Source organism: Carcharhinus amblyrhynchos, chromosome 14 (genome assembly GCF_965287045.1).
Source record: "Carcharhinus amblyrhynchos chromosome 14, sCarAmb.v2.hapA, whole genome shotgun sequence".
NCBI lineage: Eukaryota > Metazoa > Chordata > Chondrichthyes > Carcharhiniformes > Carcharhinidae > Carcharhinus > Carcharhinus amblyrhynchos.
This window is the reverse complement of record NC_137337.1, coordinates 77,921,107-77,945,319: the sequence shown is the minus strand read 5'-3', so window position 1 is coordinate 77,945,319 and position 24,213 is coordinate 77,921,107. Positions and strand designations below refer to the sequence as shown.

The 24,213-nt window shown below is 39.7% G+C and overlaps 1 protein-coding gene across 3 annotated transcripts in view; it reads left to right on the top strand.

Moving 5' to 3' along the window:
• cdin1 (CDAN1 interacting nuclease 1) overlaps positions 1-24,213 on the top strand; it is a 134,366-nt gene that overhangs the window by 9,420 nt on the left and 100,733 nt on the right. The gene's annotated exons all lie outside the window — the stretch shown is intronic.

Genomic DNA, 24,213 nt, shown 5'->3' with positions numbered 1-24,213 from the left:
TCAAAGGGTGGTGAATCTCTGGAATTCTCTGCCCGTTGAAGTGGTGGAGGCTACCTCGCTAAATATTTTTAAGATGCGGGTTGATGGGTTTTTGATAAGAGAGGGGATTAAGGGTTATGGGGAGAGGGCGGGAATGTGGAACTGAGCCACGACAGATCAGCCATGATCTTATTGAATGGCGGGACAGGCTCAAAGGGCTAGATGGCCTACTCCTGCTCCTATTTCTTATGTTCTTATGAAGGCCCAGGACCAGACAATATGTCCTAGTTGATGTTTTTGAAACTTGCTAATTACTATGGCAAGTTCGTTCCAGATCTGGTGGCAGTGTTGAAACTGATGACAGCTGTGGAAGTGGACAAAAGAATGTGAGGTCTACCTGGTGGTAAAGCAGGCTTTGAAAATGTGAAAGATGCAAAGTTACTACTGCAGTTTGCATGTGATGCCTTACCCTATGGGGTTGGGACTGTCCTGTATTATGTTATGCCAAACTGGGAGGAAAGACCCATAGTATTCACTTCTACGTTGTTGACAAAGGTTGAGGAAAATAATGCATAGGTGGAGTGCACCATCGTCTTTGGTGTCAAGAAGTTTCATCACTTCCTACATGATAGGCATTTTGTTCTCCTGACAGACCATAGGCCGTTGACATCCATCTTAGGACTGTATACTGGGATACTATCCAGGGGGCAGCTTGATTGCAAAGGTGGCGTTGGTGTTGGTGTTGTCAGTCTATTCATAGGAAATCTGGTACCACCAGTCTGAGAAACATGGCTTTGCATATGCTCTGTCAAGACTAAGTTTGCCTGGAGTTAAAGATGCTCCCAGCTGGGATCTGAAGGTAATGTACTTCACACGCGAGGGTAAAGTACCGATAACCACTAAGCAGGTATTGAATGTCAGCCGGAATGATCCAATTATGAGCCAAGTAGTGCACTTTGTCCTGAGAGGGAGGCCATATTGCAGAAACCGCCTAGAGTTTCAGCCATATACGTCCCAAAGGTGGGAGTTGTCCATATTGAATGGATATTTAATATGGAGTATGAGAGTTGTCATTCCCCCATCCTTAAGAGGAAAGGTGCTGGAACAGGTGCACCGAGGGTACCTGGGGGATGGTGCAAATTAAAGAATTAGCAATAAACTATTTTTGGCATCCGAATGTAAATGCACAAATTGAAGAAAAGGTGGGACCATGTGACTCCTGCACTTTGGTAAGGAAGGTGCCGCTCTTAATGCCCCTTCATCTGTGGAAATGACTCCAGTAGCCGAGGCAGTGAATCCACATTGATGCTGCTGGCCCAGTGGAAGGGCAGATGCTCTTAGTGATAATGGATGCCCACTCTGCAAGTGGCAGAGGTCATGGCTATGAAGTCCACGTCGGTGGAGTTAGTGCTGGACAAAGTTGATGAAATATTTGCCTGGTTTGGCAATCCAGATCAAGTGATCAGTGACAGTGGGATCCTAGTTTGTGGCACAAGGTTTTGCTGAATACATGGAGCATCATGCAATCAGACATGTGAGGTCAACACTGTATCACCCGGTGATAAATGATCTAGCGGGACGGTTTGGTCAGATTTGAAAGTCTCTCTGAAGTCGTCGGAAGGGAAGGGGTTGCTAGAGCGGTGGATAAATAAATTTCTGAGTATGTACTGAAACATGCCACATGCAACAACCCCAGTACTTGCCGGCTTTGTTAATGTTCAACCAAAAATTGAGAACCATGTTTAATCTGCAGCTGGGGGAGTCCCAAGACATGGATGAACAGAACCAAGAGAGACAGATGGCCAAAAGAGCAGGAAGTGTGAAGTTGAGGACTTTTCAGGCCAGGAATTACACTTCTAGAGAGAAGTTGGTACCAAGGTTACCATTGTTACACAAATGGGACCTTTGTCCGATGCAGTCCAGAGAAAGTCATGCAGGTCACAGCAATGCATCAGAGGTGGGAAGCCCCACAAACGATGGACCCATCCACAATGGGGTTATCCAAGCCAAGTATTTCAGAGTCAGAGTGGGTCACCCCAAGGGAGGACACACAGCATCTGTGGCACCAGCCATCTGCAGTCCATCAGAAAGAGACACTTCTACTGCGAAGCAGGATCTTTCAGAATCCTGGGAGACTACTCTGAAACGAAGAAACAGCCTCTACGAGACAGCCATCACCCTGATAAAACTCACTGGGTAGAAACCATAAAATCCTGCCCGAGGATAACAGATCTTTCCGTGATCTGCCCCTTGCCCGCTCTGATTCCCATGGCAAGCAGGACAGTAAAATTCTAGCCATTATGTCCATGTGAACAGTCTTAAGGGATTTAATGTTGGAGACTGTGGTAGTTTGCAATGTTCTGTATAAATGGTAGTCATTATATGTAAATATGTTCTTCCTTGTTTGTAAATATGTTCTAATTTTGGATTTAAGATTGTGATATGTGTGTATATTTTATGTTGCAGTTTGGGGCACAGACTGCCCCTTTAATAGTGTGAGTCAGGTAACCCCTGGGCAATTAGCTGTTCCCAGTGTGAGACCCTGTTGGATAGCTTTCGAGCTGACTGTGAATGAGTGCACACCTTAAATAAAGAGATCCCAGAGTTCAAGTTATCAAGCCTATCTCGTGATTCTTAGTCCATAGGGGCAGAGATGTGTTTTCAGTGAAAAATGGAAAAGAATCACTTGCTGATGTTGCAAAATACAAATCTGATGAACAGGTTTTCTCAGGTGCAGTAATCCTGTATTGCAATGTTGTGAAGATAGCTAAACCTGAAGTTCTTCTTTGTTGTTGGGAAAGGATGTGCTATTTACCAATTTGTTTGTTGGTGCCTGCTCTGGCTTAAAAGAAATCAATTCCCAAAATAATGCAAACAAAAACAGACTGTGTAGCACAAGACTGCCTTTTGCGTGACTTTTGTCCAATAGAACCCTCCAATGACATTGAGTGTGTAATGAAGCCTCTATTTTGTATTGTAATATTTGTTGAGCGCTTTAAGAACACTTGATTGTCCAAGAAGAGGACCCATTTGCGTCATCTTGTGATCCAGTGATTTGGAGGGGCAGGGGTGGGGTACTGCAGGAGTGGACTGTTGAGCTTCACCTACCACTCTTTCTCCTCCATGTATGCAATATGTTCTATCTAATATTCAGGTTGGAAATATGTGACAATGATCAACAAGAGCAACAATAACTTGACTGAGTAGACTAGGACTATATTCATAGGAATTCAGAAGAATAAGGGAAAATCTTATAGAAACATACAAGATTATGAAGAGAGTAGATAAGAATGAAGCAGGGAAGTTGTTTCCACTGGTGGGTGAAACTAGAACTAGGGGGTATGGCCTCAAAATAAGGGGGAGCAGATTTAGGACTGAGTTGAGGAGGAACTGCTCCACCCAAAGGTTGTGAATCTGTGGAATTCCCTGCCTAGTGAAGTAGTTGAGGCTACCTCATTGAATGATTTTAAGGCATGAATAGATAAATTTTTGAGCAGTAAAGGAATTAACGATTATAGTGAGCGAGCGGGTTAGTGGAGCTGAGTCTATGAAAAAAACATCGGCCATGATCTTATTGAACGGAGGAGCAGGCTCGAGGGGCCAGATGGCCAGTCTTATGTTCCTACATTCATGTAACACCTTAAACGTAATAAAACAATCCAAGGTATTCACTGGAACAATAGCCAAATAGTAAGTAACTGAGGGTCCAATGAGAATGAGAAACTTGGAGAAATGAGTAAAGAAATAGGCCTGGTGTAATTAATGGGATGAAGCTGAAGAATCCCCCAGTTTCATAGCTTCCATCTAGAGTTTTAATAAAGGTCGTTACAGTGATACTGGATACATCAGTTTTGATCATCCAGAATTCCCTAGGTTCTGATACCCTCCCCTCGGATTTGGAGGTAGTAAATACAACCCTGATATTCAAGGAATAATCTGTTATTAGGGGCACGATAACTGGACATTCAGAAGATCATCATACGATTGAGCAAAGTCAACACAGATGTACAAAGAGAATTTTTTGAGATAACATGCATCTTGAATAAGTGGGAACTAGTGATTTAATGTATTTGCATTTTCAAAAAGCATTCCATAAATTGCCATGTAAGGTTATTTTACACAAAACGGGGGTAGCATAGTGGTTAGCACTGCTCCTCACAGCACCGGGGTGCTGGTGAGGACCTGGGTTCGATTCCTGGCTTGAATTACTGTCTGTGTGGAGTCAGCATGTTCTCCCCGTGTCAGCCTGTGTTTTCTCTGAGTGCTCCGGTTTCCTCCCACAGTCCAAAATACATGCTAGTTAGGTGCTGGAGTGTGGCAACTAGGGGATTTTCACAGAAACTTCATTGCAGTATTAATGTAAGCCGACTTGTGACACTAATAAATAAACTTATAATTAGGTTCCTGCAACTGGGGGAAACATATTAATATGAATTGAGAATTGGTTAATGAGCAGGAAGCAGCAGGAATAAATGGAATATTTTCAGATTTGCAGTCTATAAGTGGGGTATTGCAAGGATTAGTGCTTAGGCCTCAGCCATTTATTGAAGAGGGACTGTGTACTCTATCCAAGTGTGCTGACAGTGCAAAATTAGACTATGAGGAGGACACAAAAGTGTCTTCAAAGGGATAAGGATAGGTTAAGTGAGTGGGGAAGAGCATGGTATATGAAATATGACGAGCTATGAAATTACAACTTTGGTAAGTTAAATAGAAAAACAGATTTTTGTTTAAATAATGAGAGACTAGGAAATGTTGGTGTTCAGAGGAGATTGGGTGCCTTGAGCATGTATGACAGGAAGTTAACATACAGATACAGATCGGGGAAATAAATGTATGGCGGTGTTTATTAATGTGGGATAGGAGTGTAAGAGTAAGGAAGTCTTACTGCAATTATGTAAGGCCTTGGTGAGTTCACACTTGGAGTAGTGTATAAAGTTTTGGTCTCATTACCTGAGGAAGAACATTGTTGTCTTGGAAGTAGTACAGCAAAAATTGATTAGGCTAATTCTGGGATGGGGCGATTGACCTATGAGGAGAAATTGAATAGATTAGATAAGATAGAGATAGTATCCTACAGTGCAGAAACAGGCCCTTCGGCCCATCGAGTCTGCACCGAACACAATCCCACCCAGGCCCTGCCCTCATATTCCTACATATTATACCCACTAATCCCTCGAACCTCTAAACACTAAGGGGCAATTTCTTAGCATGGCCAATCAACCTAACCCGCACATCTTTGGACTGTGGGAGGAAACCAGAGTACCCGAAGCAAACCCACGCAGACTCGAGGAGAATGTACAAACTCTACACAGACAGTGACCCAAGCTGAGAATCGAACCCAGGACCCTGGAGCTGTGAAGCAGCAGTGCTAACCACTGTGCTACCGTGCCACCCCCACTTATCCATAACTTTCACTTATCCATAACTGGTGGCCTTGCCTCCCAGCTGCCTAAGCTGTATTAATGTTTTCCCCCCGTTCTTTAAGACTTTAAAAAGCCTACCAGTTTGTCACCTGTCCTTAATTGTAATCTTTTCTTTTGCTTGCTAGCCTTTGCCTGAAGAGCTTTGGTGTTGTTTGTACAACAGGAAAAGGGCAAAGCTGTTGACAACAACTGAGGCCGCCCCACTTGCCAGCAAACATGTAATTGTATGCGTGTGAGAGAGTGAGGTCGGGATGATGTAGCTTTGCAGTCGTCTCCTGGGCACCTGAGGCTGGGTGGTGACTCGCAAGAGGAACTGGTATGGGGTACTTCAGGCTGCTCAGTGACTTGAGAGAGAGGAACTGCTGGTGGCCGTAACTGAGACTAGGAGCTGCTCCTGGAGGGGAGTATCTGAGGCTGCACAGTGATTTGCAAGAGGAGCTATGGGGGGAAGTCGGGGGTACGTGAGGCTACTCAGGGGTTTGCAAGAGTTGCTGTTTGCTGGGGCTATCTGAGGCTTCAAGAGGAGCTGTTGCTGGGACTATCTGAGGCTGCAAGAGGAGCTGTTGCTGGGACTATCTGAGGCTGCAAGAGGAGCTGTTGCTGGGACTATCTGAGGCTGCAAGAGGAGCTGTTGCTGGGGGTATCTGAGGCTGCAAGAGGAGCTGTTGCTGGGGGTATCTGAGGCTGCAAGAGGAGCTGTTGTTGGGGGTATCGGCTGCAAGAGGAGCTGTTGTTGGGGGTATCTGAGGCTGCAAGAGGAGCTGTTGTTGGGGGTATCTGAGGCTGCAAGAGGAGCTGTTGTTGGGGGTATCGGCTGCAAGAGGAGCTGTTGGGGGTATCGGCTGCAAGAGGAGCTGCTGCTGGACGTGTCTGAGGCTGTAAAAGCTGCTGCTGGGGGTGTCTTGAGGCTGCAAGAGGAGCTGCTGCTGGTCGGCAGCTGAGGTTTCATTCACTAAGTTGGAGGATGCGCAGATAAGAGATGTGTTTGTATTGAATCATAACATTCTTAAGGGGCTTGAAAGGTTAGATGCTGGGAAGATGTTTTGCTTGGCTAGGGAGTTTAGAACTAAGGGTCACAATCTCAAGGGGTTGGCCGTTTAGGATTGAAGTGAGGATAAATCTCTTCTTATACTCTGGAATATAAAGTGTTATGGGAAATTGCAGGAAGGTGGAGTTGAGCTAGTAGATCAGCCATCAGAACAGGTTCAAAGGGCCAGATGGAAATCTCCTTATTCTTGTGTTCTCACAGCTGTATTCTGTTTCAGGAAGAATTAAAATTCCCCTCCGCAGCCATTCAAGGAAGCTCTGTATGTGAAGGGCTGCCTTTTTGGACCACTGCAGTCCATGTGGTACAGGTACGTCCACAGTGTTGTTAGGAAGGGAATTCCAGGATTTTGACCCAGTGACACTGCAGAAACAGAGAAATAGTTCCAAGTCAAGATGTAGAAAGCTAGCACAAGGGGGCATAGCTTTAAATTAAGGGGTGGTAGTTATAGGACGGATGTCAGAGGTAGGTTCTTTACCCAGAGGGTGGTGAGGGATTGGAATGCCCTGCCTGCTGCAGTTGTAAATGCGCCTAGTTTGGGGGTGTTTAAGAGATCCGTGGATAGGTTTATGGATGGAAAGGGATTGGTTTAGGTTAGAAGGTCATTGCTTTTTAATTGGTCGGCGCAACATCGTGGGCCGAAGGGCTTGTTCTGTGCTGTAATGTTCTATGTTCTATGTGTGTGACTTAGGGGGAACCTTCAGGTGGTGATGTTCTCAATCGCCTGCTGCCCACGTGCATCTATTTGACATAAGTTGTGGGTTTGGAAAATGTTGTCAAAGGAGCCTTGGTGTGTTGCTGTAGTGCATCTTGTAGATGATGCACACTGCTGCCATTGTGTCGGTGATGGAGTAGGGTGCCAATCAAACGGGTTGCTTTGTTCTACATGGTGTTGAGCTTCATTCATGGCTGTTGAAATTGTACCCACCCAGGCAAGTGAAGATCATTCCATCACACTTCTGACTTGTGCCTTGTAGATGTGGACAGGCTTTGCAGTGTGAGTTACTTATCACAGAATTCTCAGCCTCTGATCTGCTGTTCTTGTAGCCACAGTATTTATATGACTGGTCCAGTTCAGTTTCTGGTCCAATTGTGAGACTGTACCCTCTGCCCCGGGTTGTTGAGAGGGGAGGGATTCAGAAATGGCAATGCCATTGAATGCATGGAGTTGTTTAGATTCTCTCTTCTTGGAGCTGGTTATTGCATGGAATTACTTCAAAATATTATATGGTTTCTGTGAAGTTAGAAAATATTGTTATAAATGGAGGGTAATGGTTTCTTTACTGAAAGGTCATGGGAAATGGACACAATATGCTGAAAGTATAATATAGGTCAGAATCCTGAAGGAGAGAAATAGAATAAAGTTCTGGGAAGGAAACTCGCTAACATACTTTTTCATATCCTGATCAATATTTCCGACTATTTGTTTTTTTGGATTCCATTATCCTCATTATAACTGGAAAATAATATGGTCGAGAGGGCTAGAATACAAGAGCAGGGATGTATTTCCGAGGCTGTATAAGGCTCAGACCCCATTTGGAGTATTGCAAGCAGTTTTGGGCCCCATATCTAAAGAAGGATGTGCTGGCCTTGGAAAGGGTCCAGAGGGGGTTCACAGGAATGCTCATTAGAATAAAGAGCTTGTGGTATGAGGAACGGTTGAGAGCTTTGGGTCTGTACTTGTTGGAGTTTAGAAGGAATGGGGGGGGAACTTATTGAAATTTACAGGATATTGTGTGGCCTGGCTAAAGTGGACATGGAGAGGATGTTTCCACTAATAGGAAAAACTGGAACCAGAGGGCACAACCTCATGCTAAAGGGACAATCCTTTAAAACAGAGATGAGGAGGAATTTCTTCAGCCAGAGAGTGGTGAATCTATGGAACTCTTTGCAGCAGAAGGCTGTGGAGGCCAGGTCACTGAGTGTCTTTAAGACAGAGATGGATAAGTTCTTGATTAATAAGGGGATCAGGGGTTATGGGGAGAAGGCAGGAGAATGGGGACGAGAAAAATATCAGCCATGATTGAATGGCAGAACAGACTCGAAGGACGAAGTAACCTAATTCTGCTCCAGTGTATTATGGTCAGTTTTTTTTTACAACAACAACTCTTGGAAACAAACAGTGGAATGTTTGCAAAGTCCTTTTTTTTCAACAATTCCTGATGTAGAAAAAGCCCATCTGTAATGAAATGTTGGCATTACCAGTATCGTTGCTAAATTCCAAATCCTAGAAGTCCTTATTAAAATTGCAGAAACAAACACTTCTTTTTATAGGTAGAATGGGAGGAGTGAATCTATGTATGGTAAATTTTGGAAATATTTTGTGGCTGGTCTTAATATATTGAGTCCTGCTTAAATGATATGAACTTTATATTAAAGGCCTGCATGTAGAGTTTACTTTTATTCTATTAAGTATTGCTCTCAACTGAGCTGATTTTGTAACATTCATGCTGCAAAGATTATAAAATGTACCTGATATTTTTATGAAGTTAGCCAAGAGTATTTTTACTTGCAGCAGTTATTCTTTCAGTGATGAGGTTCAATATCTGCATGTAATTAATGACTTGTGCACATCTAGGCATAGTTTTTTTTATTACTTTCTCAGGTTTCAGGAACCACACAAAAACTAATACAGTTTTAAGGCCCTGATGGGAAGGACTCCTGCCACTCTTTACAGTGCCTGCAAAATATATTTTCTATGTCCGATCAGTATGCTATACTCTGGGGGTTTTGTGATAGGAATGGCAGGAAATCACGCTTCAAGACATAACGGATTGACTAGGCCATCCATCATTTGTTAGCATGCGTTGAGCTGCTTGGTTTCTGCACAGGGGCTTGTGATTTAGTAAATACTTCAGAGATGAATAGAGCTGCTCACATGGGAAGCTATCACTGTCCTTCAGCAGACTAAGACACAGATTCATGCTGAGAAGGACGTCCAGCGGCAGCTCATCAGTAACTGGTCTGTCACAGTTGGTGGTGGCCACCGACCATTCACAGTATATTAAATGCATCTTTAATATCTGCTTGAGTAGATTTAATGAAGAAAATTCTGTTTCTATACACTAACTACAGTTTCCCCTTGTGTTTTATGCAAGGAAATACAGTTAGCAGAATAGCACTGTAACTGAAATACCCAGTCCAGCAGCTTCAGGATAGAAATGTATTTTTACATTTGTGCCTTGAATGCAGGAAAGGCTCAGCGATCAAATATTGCCACAGATAATTCAAACAATTTATTTTTTTGGGTGGGAGGCCGAGGGGAGGCTGATTGGCTGCAAATTAAAGATCAACAATGATGTGTTTAAAGCCTGCACAATGCTAATGGCTGTCGGGTCATGTAACAAATAATTTGGATATCTAAAACATCTTGCTATAATTACCTTCGTGCTGAGTTTTATTCTGTTGGAGTAAAACTTTTATATCGTTTACTGACATTTAAATAGCTGAAAAATTATCATTGACCCTTGAAACCTTGTCTTGAGAAACTAGTTAATTTCCTTTTAAATTGATATCTTTGACATCTCACTACAGTTTACCAATGATGAATTTGAAAGTACGTTTTCGACGAATACTGTATTTTGAGATTAATTTTCATACTTGGCCTCTTATTAGTTTAAAATAATTTTGTCAGACATGGTCTATGGGATAATTTATTATGTATGTCTTACCCATTCTAGTAATGACAAACAATTCTTTTGTAAAACTTTTACCCCCCCCCTCCAAGTGACTAAATTATCTTTTTGGATCTAATTTTTTAAAATATTACCTTCAGCTATGTTTAGTAATTTACAGAGATGATAAGGATATTAAAAGTGAACTTTGATTTTTTATTACCTGCTGTCATCTTTGGTAGAATTACTTATGAATTTTAAATTCATCTTTGCTGTATAATTTTAGATAAGGTCATGTGCCAGCGAATACAACACAAAGCAAAGTTCCTCAGCTGTGCAGTATACGTAACACAGATGTTGGGGTGTCATCTGTCAACTATGCTACCCTACAGAGTTAAAAGTTCTAGAGGGAAAAGAATTCGACACAGTGCTGTCACTGTTACCCTTTCACAATTCGACAGCATGCAAATTGTGCACCTCCTGCTTAGCTGCACTGTCCTGTCTAGTGTCTACAGAAACTGGAATGGAAAGAGTGCAGCTAGGACTGAGAGTAGTGACAAGGGTACAGCTATGCTAGAGATTTGAATTGGAGATTGTCTGTAGTCTGAAGCTTTGGTAAATCTCCCAATGGTGTTGCAGAAATTCCCGCAGGTTTCTGTCCAGGGAGAGGCCTGTTCAGTCCTTTTCTGCCCCCTTGAATGAAGTTTGATCTGAAGGTACCCTGCCTGTATAACTGCATTCAGTTCAATTTGCATACATCCCCAGAGTCCAACTGGCAGATGCTTTACTCTTCGAAATGTTTAAAAGAAAGTGCAGAACAAGAGATTGCAGGAGCTCCGTGTACAGTCCCAGAACGTTTTGGAAATGGCTAATATGCAGTTTTCATCAGTGCTTAGGCGGGGCACAATATGGTGCCTGTGGTTCACTGGGGAATATGAATGTTGATTAAGCGTGCTTTCAAGCTTTGAAATTCTGAAGTAGTGTCAGAATAATGGATGTTGAGCAAATGTCAAGCATTTGTTAATTTCTCTGTTATTTGGGGTTTATCTACCATGATCAATCAAATAAACTAGTGCTTTTCTGTTGTGGCATGTGCCATTGATATGGTGATCAGTTAGCTGTTAAGGCTATTGTCTTCCTTGTTGCAGAAAAAGGCAATGTATATTTAAGAGTGCAGAGGATAACAAAACCTTTTCAAGCAGAAATATTCCATTTGCACAGATTTAATTTACAGCGCAGTAATGTTATTTGTAAAAGTGCATTTTTAATTTTTCCATGTAATTCTATTTTTATTTTTTAAATAATGCAGTAGTTGGATAACTAATGTGTTTAATTTCCCAAATGAGTACCATTTCACAGTAAACATTGGGAATTAATGTGCAATATTAAATGCATAAATTTAGGAGCAATACAAATGACAGATGTAAAATATACTTAGTATGTTGCGGAGAGTTGGAATTCATTTTTTTACTTGCGTGCTTAAACTTGCAAAGATACCTCTTCACACCTGTACGTGACTAAACTCGAGTTCCTTTCCTTAACTGTAATCAGATTTGCAATGAACACGACTGTCATTTACAATCAATTATGGACCCAATTGCCGTCCTTGGACTGTTACGTATTTAGCCAGGAACGATTGGGACAGCACAACTTGTGGGGCAGGGGAGAAAAATTGTATTTGATCTTTACATGTGGATTCTGTTTTCATTTTGTAAACCTTGTAAAGGTTTATTTTACATCTTGTGCGAGTCTGCCTACTTTGGAAAGGTCAGGAAAGTGAGCATCTTTGGTCAGTGCTGGTTTTAGTTGATCTTAGCCATTTCTGTGATGGGAGTGTCACATTTAGCTTCATTATCCCTAGGTTAGGGAAGGGATAAAAGTGAGGGATCCCTTTCTTCGTATTTAGTTGTTCTCCATGGAAATTCATGCATGTGGATATTGATGGGATTCACTCCACTCCCTGTACCATCCATGGTTGAATAGTTTGTTTAGGCTGGCGCGTAAGGAGTGGACATCTGAATGAATTACAAGAAAATGGTCATTCTGTTGGGAAAGATGTTCTATTATGAATTTGTGCTTTGATGGACAGAGGGAAGTAAGTTGGAGAGGCACAAACAATTTGCGATAGCTGTAAATATTTTACTAGTTATAAACGATAGTCTTAATGTATAATGTATTCTCCAGAATAAAACAAGTGATTGTAAACTTTAAGTCTGCAGCTTGGAGCTTTTCTCTGTATGCTCTGAATGGGAACAAAAGGAAAATTCTAACTTTTGTTATCTTTTTAGATGAGTAAACCTGCCACAGTCTTCACAGCTGCTTTTTTAATAGAATGGAAGTTGAAAATAGTTTCAGATCCTAACCTTATTGAGATCAAGATGATAAAGTGATGTTTGTTAGTTGCAGTGATATTTTGGAGCCATCCCTGAATCTGCCCATAATTTCCCCTTCAAGAGCACAGTTAAGCACAGTCATTTGCATTAAATGCACCCAAATGCAAAATGCATACTTAAAGTAGCAGCAGGAGCCTCATTTTCTCAGCAATAATTTACTCCATGTAGATAGCCCAGTGGTGGTTTCATAATAAATTGCTTGTGAATCAGAGTTTTCAATGTAGCAGATTTTAAATACAGGAAAGCTGCTATTAACCTCCTTTTAGGGTGAAAATCTCTTGCAATTTAAAATTTAACTTCTAGAAATGAATGCATGCGCTATAGGTAATTGCAGTAAATACGTATTCAGAATTATCTGCAAATATTTCATCGACCTTTGTTTATGTAGCATGACATTTACAAACCACTCAAATGCATAAGAAGGACAAGCAATCTGAGAGTATTAAATCAGCAATTGGTAGTTTGAAGGCAAAACAAAATAATTATTGTCAAACTAATTGGGGTAAGAGTTTCATGAAAAAAATCACATTTTTGTTTTGCAGTTATAATATTCCAGATAAAATTTGTTTTCCCCAGTAAATCAGTTTTCAGATTGAATTTAAATGTTTGGTTTTACTGTAGATTAAAAAGTCTTTGCCTCATGCATCCAAGAAGGCGCAACTATTTTACCTACATGCAATTCTATTCATAATAGCTACTTTAGTGGCTATGTGACATAGTGGGTGTGGAGTTTCCTTTAATTAACTATTTATCTATAAACCTGCAACATCCATGTCACAGTCGCTAATCGCCTTGTGTCATCATGCATCAAGGAAGTGAGGCATTCTGACAGAAATTGCTTGAATCAGAACCATCTTTAATGCCCTCACTCGCGTCACTCACTCTATAATATATAGGAAACAGCAGTAGGCCATTTAGCCACTCAAGATTCTTCCACATTTAATAAAGCCATGGCTGATCTGTATCTTAGCTCCATCCACTTGCCCTGTCTCCTTATTCTTCTTTATCTTTGTCCAGCTAGTAAAAATCTTATTGATCTCAGATTTAGAATTATTAATTGAGCCAGCATCTCATTTTTTGAGAGAGGAAGAGTTCCACATTTCTGTCACCTTCTCATTGAAGAAATGCTTCCTGCCATCTCTTCTGAATGACCTCGCATAGTTTTTAAGGTTTCCAAGATTCTTTCCCAGTGGAAAATGTTTTCTCCATCCACCCTATCAATTCCTTTCAAAACCTCAATTGAATCACCCGCAGACCATCTATATTTCAGGGAATTATAGGAATCTAGTTTATGTAGTCTCTCTTCATAACCTAACCCTCAAGAGTTCCTGTAACATTCTGAATCTGCACTGCACAGCACTTCTTCCAAGGTCAATATTGATAGAAGATTTTTAAAAAACCCAATTTCTTTTATGGGACCCCTTATCCAACCACAAATTGGTACAAGTCAATGTCCCTTCCATGGGAGGAAAAAGACAGGGGTCTCACACAAACCTTTTACTAGTGTGTATGGAGGAATATTACTATGCTGTTGCTATTTGGCTGTTTGTGTTGTTATTGCTTTTTTACAAGGAAAGTTTATGTACTTAAAGTAAAAGTTTAAGTGTGTTGAATTTCTACCACAAAATACTTTTGGAGAGTGCTCTATTTACACCAAATGTTAATAAAACGGTACAGAATTATATTTGCACACTAGTGTGTTAGTAAACAAATTTGTATTCAAGCTAGTTAATTAAAAACCTGATTGGGAAAAAGCTAATGCTGAAAAGATGAAGTCAGTCCCTTACCTGAATTTCCATTCCAGGTGAAATGATTCGGATTTTTCTAGAGTTAAAAATAACCTTTAAACATTGAACAATGAGTTCCCTAATATATTTAGAATAAAGTATGGTAACGTTCTGGTTTATTTTACCAGTTGGAAGGAGTAAGACTGAATCATTTCTGCTCAAAAATAAGCTATAGATGTGCATTCCTCCTTCAAAGTTTTGTTTTAGTCAACATACTGAAAAGTGAAGGATGTACAGATGAAGGTAAAATGAGTGAATTTCCAAAGCAATGAAAGATCAGAGGAGTAATGATACTATAGAAATCATAGATACCCTATAGTATAGAAAAAGGCCATTTGGCCCATCGAGTCTGCACTGACCACAATCCCACTTAGGCCCTACCCCCATATCCCTTCATATTTACCCACTAATCCCTCTAACCTGCACATCTCAAGACACTGGGAGGCAATTTTTTAGCACAGCCAATCAACCTAACCCGCACATCTTTGGACTATGGGAGGAAACCGGAGCACCTGGAAGAAGCCCACCCAGACATGAGGAGAACGTGCAAACTCCATACAGACAGTGACCCAAGCTGGGAATCAAACCCAAGCCCCTGGAGCTGTGAAGCAGCAGTGCTAACCACTGTGCTACCATGCCATCCAATTACACCACCAAAATTACAGTTAACTAATAACTTTTTTTACAATATGAAAGTAAACAAGGGAATCTACACTTATCCATAGCAATAAATTGGTGATTAAACTGAATTTACTGAGCTGGATGTGACGTAATGATTTATATTCAAATTACACGCACAAGTCGCATTGAATTATTTTTCGGGGGATTTAAGTTTCTAGATGGCATACATACTTGTGGAGAAATGTGTAAGTTTTGGTTTTTTTGAGTTTGTTTTTCATTGGTTATCCAGAGCCAGAATATTAAAAGTGAAACTTGAGGTCAATGCAAAGCCTTTGAATCCCTGAGAGGACATTCAATAGTTTATGTTGTAACTACTACATTGAGTTCATTTATTTTCTCAATAAAAATTTATTGATGTTGCAGTGTGATATTTCATTTGAACATCGCTTTTGAAACTATTTGAAGTAATTGAAGTATTTCTCCACAGTTTGTTTTGCTGCAAAGTGATTTTAGTTTGACACTGATGCTACAGTTGTTTTGCTGTTCCAGAGCAGGGTTCCATCTCTTGCCTGGTATAGCCAGCATATCTTCTGCAGTGGCTTCTCTGTCTATGTATGCAGGGCTAGATCAGATAGGTAGTTGTGTTATGTCCCTAACTATTCAAACTTCTGTCTTGATACTCCTGGCACACTGCTTTGTGCAGCAGGGGAGAGCTGGAAACAATGAAAATATAACCATTAGATGTTTTCTAAGGAAGGTGTGATTTTGTTAGTGTCGATTTCAGTCACACAATGAAAGAAACAAGCATTTCCAGGTCAGGAAGGACATGAAAGGATGCAGACTGAAGTCTCAATAATGCACTTAAGACACCTTTGACTTATCATTGTCATGTGCTTTCCCCATTCTCACATCTAGCATCTGTCTGAATAACATGGCAGTATTGAGTCATGTGTTCATGCCCACTGAGAACTGGGTTGAGATGACCCAAATTCATTTCACAACACAGGTGACGTTCAACCTATCTCCCCGGTTAGATTTGAACTTGTCCTGGGGGAAAAGCCAATCTGTAACTGATTGTGCTACTCCATACCCATTGCTCCTTAAATTTTACCTGTACAGACAGGATAGGAATAAAGAGTTTTAGTTATGCAATATATAGGGCATGCCTGGCTGCAGCCCACACTGCAGAAGTGAATTATGGTTGAAATTTAGTTGTCAGAGGCAATGGATCCAAGGTTTTATTTTCGCTGTGCTTTTGCTCTGTAATGTATGTAAACCTTTTCTGTCAATATAAGAGTTGATTTTCAAGGTCGGCACTTTCTGTAGCCAGTTTATGTACATAATTAGCTAAATTAAATCAGTAATAGGCATTATCCTACAGTGATGTCCTGACTCCCTTACATTTTGCATCTTGTAGTACATAATTTATTAAAGTTTGCCAGAAATTTTTAATGTAAAAAAAACTTGCGCATTTGGGGATTAAGGTGGACTTTTTTTGTGCCCTATGTGTAACCATTATTAGCTATTCTTTTCCCCCAATTTATTTCTCTTTCCTCAATTATTGGTCCAAAAATAGGGAATCACGCTATCTTTAGCTTATTGGTACACAGGTGAATGACTTCTTTGTGTGAAATTTGATGGTATCAAGACATTATATTCCAATTTGATCCTATCATCACCCAATAACCTTTCTCTGTTTCTCTTGACATACTCAGTTTCTAACACGATTATGTGGATAGAAAGAATTGGGAACGCACCAGCATTGCCTCTGCCAGATTTATTGAATCTCCTAAGGCATGGAAATCTGCGATGGCCATGGCTTGTGCAGATCAGTATGCCACTGGTATATTTAGCTACTGAGTCGGGGGAGATGACTCACCAACAGTTCTCTACCTACCTCCTGACTCAAACACAAATGGAAAATGCTGGAAAGACTCAGCAAGTCTGACAGCATCTGTGGAAAGAGAAACGGAGTTAATGTTTTCAGTTCATATGACTCTTCTTCAGAATGCCCATAATATTTAACTCTTTCTCTCTCACAGATGCTGTCAGACCTGCTGAGTCTTTTCAGCAATTACTATTTTTATTTCAGATTTCTAGCATCTGCAGTATTTTGTTTGTGTTTGAGTATTTTTAAATTTTTGAATACTTGAACTGAGTTTAACAGGTATTTTATTCTACCTTTATTTGTAAAACTATGCCCTCAGCTGAACCCCTTATTTCTTGTCTCTCATTAAGTTAAAGTGCAACACTTTATAACCACTCAACCCAGTTACATAAGCAGGTAGGTCCTTACCCTATCGCAGTGCCAATATGGTACAGCAATAAACTACTTCATTTCTGCATGTGTAATCGGAGGGAAATGTAGATTGGTAGAATTCAACTCTTTGGACTACCATGGAAGGACTCACCACAGATTCACTCATATGCTGAATTTCTGATCTTGACTGAGTCAACAAGGATATATTGAACAGAAGGAGTTAAGAAAATTCATTTGGAATGAGGAGAATTTCAAAAGGCGATTTGACCCAGGTTGCTTTCTGTTTTAATTATAATAAAATTATAATAGTTTCTAACTCATGAGTGATTAGCTATAGTTTAGAAGGGAAGCTGTCTCTAAACTTAGAAATAGGAATAGTGAGGGCTTTAAGAATTCCTAAAATGAAAGTGAAAAGAATTTTGCAATCAGGCGTCAGTTGTAAATTATTCTTAGCCCAACAAGCAAACATTTTGGTTTACCTTGGTTCAGTGTTTCATTTCAATCAGATCATATGAAGTTGGAATGAATACATTCTTGATGTACAACAAACTGTGATTCCAGTGGTTCACCTCCAGACATGTATTGCTGAAGTAATTTTTCTATTGGGGTTTACATTAGCGAGCACTTCAGAAGCTCAACAGTGAATTGTTAACCAGATTAGAAAATGGGTATTGTGATCAGATCCACCGCTGAAGATATGCTTGCTTCAGAGCAAAGTGTAAAGCACAGATATTTCACTGGAATTAGGGCCTTAGTCAGTGTACTTAATATACTCAAAGAATGTAAAGCAGAAAATGTTATTTGAACTAGCTGATTTAAGAAGTGCACTACATTGTTGGCGAAAATGTACATTAAAATTCAATGCTATATGTTGTTATGTGAAATGAATTGACATTTAGAAATGAATACAAAATTTTGTGATTTCATTTCTTTTAGTTTTTGTTTTAAATCTGAAAATGTAACATCGAAATACATAGGAGTTAGAACGTGAAAACATGGTATTTAATCCAATAAATCAGTGCCAGTGTTTGCACTCACTGCAAGTAAACAGGTCCAATAAAATTTAACCACCCCGTTCTCATGTCCCTTCAACAGTTTTTCCTTTATCCATACATCAAATCTTACCATATAGATTTTGCCTCGGCCTTCAACCCAGAAAATAATGCTATATCCTCAAAGCAGCCTGTAAACATTTTTTCCCTGCTTCCCTTTCATTTGTAATTAGTCTTTTGTCTTTGACTCTTGTTCATGACACTTACTTGCTGGAAAGAATGCTACCTACTTACCGTGTCATATTCCTCAGTAATCTGCATCCCACTGATGTTTTTTGTACTTTTATTTAATCATATCAGACAGCTTCCTAGTGTAACTCCATTGCGTTCTCTCTAAAACCTTAGAATTGCTGTTAGTGCACTGCTCAGTTCTGCACATAGTACTCTCGCAAAAGTCTTCATTTTATAAAGACTAATCATTATTTTTAACTTTCATATTTCATATTTCTTGTGAGATCTTCTTCAGTAATCCCTTGTTAAAGGCTTTTCTAGAGTCCATGTACTTTACATCCATTGCATTTTCTCCACCTATAACTTCTGCCACTTCCTTAAAAAAAAGTTTAAAATTCCTGCTGACTGGTATGATTTTTGATAGTTATCTTCAGAGATGGTGATTTCATCCTTAATTAAAGATTGTAAAATGTTCCACAGATATTAAGACTGGCCTATAATTATCCGGATTAGCTCAACCTCATTTTCAAAAAAAAAAATGGAAACTACATTGGCCATTCCAGTTTTCTGGCACATTCAGCAAAATCCTGAAATATTATTTCTCAGCCCTCCTCAATTTCCACTTGCAGCTCCATCAGGATCCTAGGATATATCTTGGCAGATCCTGATGTTTTTTTTTTCCCCTTTAGCTTAATTACTTTAAGTCTTTTTAAAAACCCTCTTTATTCATCACAATGCTCATTCGCAAACTCAAGATTTCCAATATCCATCTCTTTAGTAGAAAAACAGTGCACCGTGCGTATTAAATACCCTGTTATTTCCTGATCTGCAACTTGACACTCATCTTTGAGGATCCATTTATTTCAGCTGATAAACTTGTGAATGTTTTACTGTTTGCTTTCATGTTGTTCTCAGCTTTCTTTCTCCTAACCTCTTCTAATTCTTATTTTTATTATTATTTATAATCCACACCTCCCCTCTTCAGTATTAATTGTTTTCTAACCTCTCTGACTAATAATGTTCCAAACTTATTCAGTGCCTTTGCAATCTTTAAGAAATTCACATCAAGATTTATGGTTTCTGATCTGATCTTAAAGTTTCAAGTTTATTTTTTAGTGTCCCAAGTAGGCTTACATTAACACTGCAATGAAGTTACTGTGAAAATATATCGTGATCACCATTTGTGGAGGAAAGCAAAAATACTTATATGAAAGCACTGGGCTATAGAATATGATTTGTGCTCATGGCAATCGGGGTAATCACATCTTTGATTCTTCCCAGGGGTAGTTTTATAGTGACTGCTTTGAATTGAAAGTGCATGTTATGGATGCTGCCCAACCCACCATTGTAAAGGTTTCATTCAACACAGATGGAGAAGCAAGCAAATTGGGTTTGATGTCAGAATTCAATATCTGCAGTCATTATTTCACTCCTCCATTCTCAGAAAATGCTGGAGTATACTTCTACTGGCAGTAGCAATTCTCTGATGTCTTGTCTGTAACTGTCCTTAGCAGTCTAGTTGGGAATACTACTTTTAGATGCGCAATTGAGCTTACATGTGATCCTTAAAGCCACTGGACAAGATATTGCTATCCCATTCATACAACTGTACCCAAAAAGATGCCTGGGTCCCAAGCTAACTAGACCATTTCCCAATACACAGTTGTAATTATTTTTTCTACTTCCCACAAAATGGCTCCTCTGAGTCAGATGGCTAGTTTTGTTTTGTGTTGCAACTAGATTGAAAATGTTGAAATTCATTCTTGTAGGACTTATCCAGGCATTAGATAAGGGAGACTTTCATCCCATCTGAGATGAAAAGTCAGGATCTCAACTATTGTGGCACTCCTTCCTCAGGAAATTTATTTTATACATATTACAGTTACTGCCTCCATTCCACACTTCACTCCAGGTATATTTAAAAAGCGGCCAGGGATCTAAAGTGTCCTCTGAGCAATTTTTTGTGTCAGTTATGGCAAAGGGGGCAACACTCTTGCCTTTGAGTAAGGTTTTTGTTTCAAGTCCCACTCCAAAGGCTGGAGCATGTAATCCAGGCTGATCCTCCAGTGCGCTATTGTCAGATGATTCGTTAAGCTGTGGTCCCCCTCTCTGCTCTCAGGTGGATGTAAAAGGTACAGTGGCACTATTTTAGAGGAGAGTAGGGGTTTGCCCCTCATATGCTTGCCAAAATATATCTCTCAACCAACATATCACTAAAATAGATTATCTGGTCATTTTACCTGATTGCTGTTTATAGGACCATGCTGTTATGCATTCCCTATACTACGACATGACACCACATCAAAAAGTATTAATTGGCTGTAGAGTTGGGTCAGTGTGAGTTTGCAGCGATCAAAGTGCACCACAAACATTCAGGACATATGAACACAGGATTATCATTAGCAGAAGTTGAACAACTATATTTTGGTATGGCCCACATGGCTAAACTAGCATTTAACTTGGGCTGTCAGTTGTTCCAAACTTCAATGATGGACACACACCCACTGCATTATGTTCTTTAAACAGCCACAGTCATTTGTGCATCAATCAAAAGCAATCTTTAGGAATCATTTTTCTTACCATTTATGAGGCTACAGAATCACAAAGTAAAGGCAGCTAAGTGTGCAAAATTGAGACTGTGAAAGCTACCATTAAAAATGAAACGGCAGGGGTGGGGGGGGCGGGAGAGGACATCAGAAGAAATAAAAGCCAAAAATGTTGGAAAGCTCAACAGGTCTGACAGCATCTGTGGAGCAAGAAGCAGAGATTTCCAGTCCAATCTTCGGAGCTGGAGAAGAACTCTGTCTGAGTCATACAGACTCAGTCCAGAAATTCCTGCCCAAAGTTAGTGGACATTTCGGCATTTTCTGTTTAGTTCAGATTTGCAGTGTCTGCAGTATTTTTCTTTTATTAATTTGGTGTGATTACTTACTTGTTCTGGTAACATGGTGAACAGTTTAACATTGACTTGATTTTCTTTCTGTTAGGGAGGGTGATGTCGATTTAAACTGCAAATTGCTTTAACCTTTTTTTTCATGAACAGTAAATGGAACAGGTGTCAGTGTAACGTGGTTCACTTAAATGGAATCAACTATGCAAAAGCATTGGCCACAATTTTACCGGCATGCCTGCCCTCATTCCAGTAGCGGGTGAGGCTTGGAGAACTGCATTCTCCATTGGCTTTGGGTGGAACCATACGAACTTCAGGCAGACGTGCTGGTAAAATTTCACCCATTGTTTTTGCTCTTTGAAAACGATTACTAATTCCAGCACTTTACAGTCATGAACACTGACTGTAAATACAAAATTTTGCCATTTAATATGTTATTAACTGCTGATTTCCCATTGACTGCATCATGGAAAAGTTATTGTGTTATGCAGCAAGGCAACTACAGTGTGATGTGCAATGTTTAGAAATTGTATTTAACTTTACACCTCGTAATACTTTGTAAAGTACAACACTGCCATTTGTCATTGAAGCTGAATGCTGTTAAAGGTGATCATCAAATATTAATCACAAATTCAACCAGATTTTGCCATGATCTTCAAGTTTCTTTTATTTTCACACATTATTTAATTCACTGAAAGATTGAAATAATTGAAAACATCAACATTAACTACTATATTTCAGGACGGTGAACTTCTGAAATTCACTGCTTCAGAATAAAATAAATTCATAAGGAATGATTTGAAAAGTAATAACTTGACATGTTTGATTTTGAAATAAAATCATTAATACTGAACAAGATCTATCATTAGCAATAAACTGCTTTCACCCCACCACTCTATATGCAAAAATCAAATTAGAGATCAAAGTTTTCATAATTTCAGCTCTGAATAGGTTCAAATTGGATGTTTATACAAGCATAATGGGAAACTTATGCGAAAAATATTTTTTGCCCATTTGCAAAGCTACCCCATCAACAATCATATCAGATCTCAAAAATACTTTACATTCTATTAACCATAACTGATGAAAATCAGATCGTAATCTGAATCTTGGTAACCATCGCTAGAACAGCTAAGCGAATGCCACATATCTTATACAAAAACAAATTCCTGATGTAAGGGCCCCTATCTTTTATTGGATGTGTCCAGTACTTGTAATACTATTTCCCTTTTGGTAACATGTCAGTCAAGACTCAGATGCCAATGTAAATAAATCAACACAGAATGGTTCCTTTATATAATCTTTCTGAGCACTTCCTGAAATACTGCTATGAGATATATTTAAATGTTGGTTATATTAATTAACTTATTCTGTACACATTGCTATTGTGATTTAGTTTGTTGCCGCACACCTCTTCTGTGCACAGTTGCCATCTGGTGTCTTCCTAGGACCAGGAGCTAATGAGAAGAGCACCAAATGCTGTCTTCAGTAGCAAAGGAGTTAATTTCTAAGACCCACTACAGAGTCCTTCTGCCTTTGGTCGATTGAATTACTTGTGTTCGTATAAACTGTCTGCTTATGCCATTAAAGTGGTCCTGTGAATTGTTGATAAATCTATAGTAGCTATGACAGCACAAAGGCTACTTGGTTGAAGTGATGTGCCCTAGTGATGGCACGTGTCTGGCTGTATCAGCCAGCGCAGTTGGACACTGTTCTGACTTCATGGAAATGAGCAGTCACAGGAACCTAACAAAAGGTTCAGAATGTTAATATTTGCCGGTACTTTTGTGACACAAATACTGAAGTAGGATAACCAATCCCCTTCAAAACCCATTCCATATAATGAATTTGCTTGTGGGTTGCCAAACTGATACTGGTAGAATGGTTTTTACCATCTCGCAGACAAATTTGAGATCACTCATTCTTCCCTGGCAGTTGTCTTTGCAGGGTACGTGACACAGTTGGAGCATTTGAGTGGGTTGTAGCGCATTCTTAATTGCTACATCAAGAAAACATGCATAGTAGCTAGTGGTCAATGGAGAAGAAAATGAATTATTACCACAAAGCAATGTCAGTTTTTAAACCAACGTTTGGCCCTATGAAAATTAAATCAAATTGATGGTATTTGCGAGTGTTACTTGCAGGCCTTTCTCATAACAGTAGGTAGATGTCAGAAAATATTCTAATTATAGACAATTAATTTTAGCCTTTTCTATTGCACAATTTCTGTGAGTGAGTTACTACAGGAAGTGGTCAGAAACCATCGAACCACTTCTGTGGAACTGTATTTATATTGACTTGGCATTTTTCCTGCTTACTATTAACCTTTTGTACATTTAATAATGCCACATTCCATGAAATACATTTATGTATATTAGTAATGAAAATAATCACAGTACCCAGGGATTCCTTTCTGACAAATGTGAGAACTAAGATTTGCCCCCTTATAAAGTTTCGGATCCACAGTTTTTTGTTCAAATTTCTGGATTGTTGTTGGCTGAAGCTGATGCCAATTAGATTAAAGAAAGTTCTTCAGATCTTAAATGTTAACAATTTGGTGCAAAAAACTCCCATTTTCGAGGAATGTTTTCCAGGTTGCCTTAATGCCAGGTGTTTGACATTGAGTGGAGCGAGAGATGAATGAAGCTTATGGCAGCCCGTGGAATTGACCGACTCCAGGGAATCTCAGCTTCCTGCCGTGAAAGTTTCCATTTTCAAAGCACATCAGTTTCAGTGGGAATGTTGCAGTGGTCCCATATGCTACATCTGACAGAGTGAAGTTTCTACCCTGAATACAAGACAGCTACCAAAGAGATTCTCACTCAGAATAGCACATGCTACCAAATGAATTTCAATATGTTACCAATGAACAAGCTGTGTGTTACCAACTGCTAATGGCATTGAACTCCATCAATTATTAATGACAATTTGCTTTGTTTTCAGTCTTGAGCTGCTTTTTACTCAGTACATGTCGG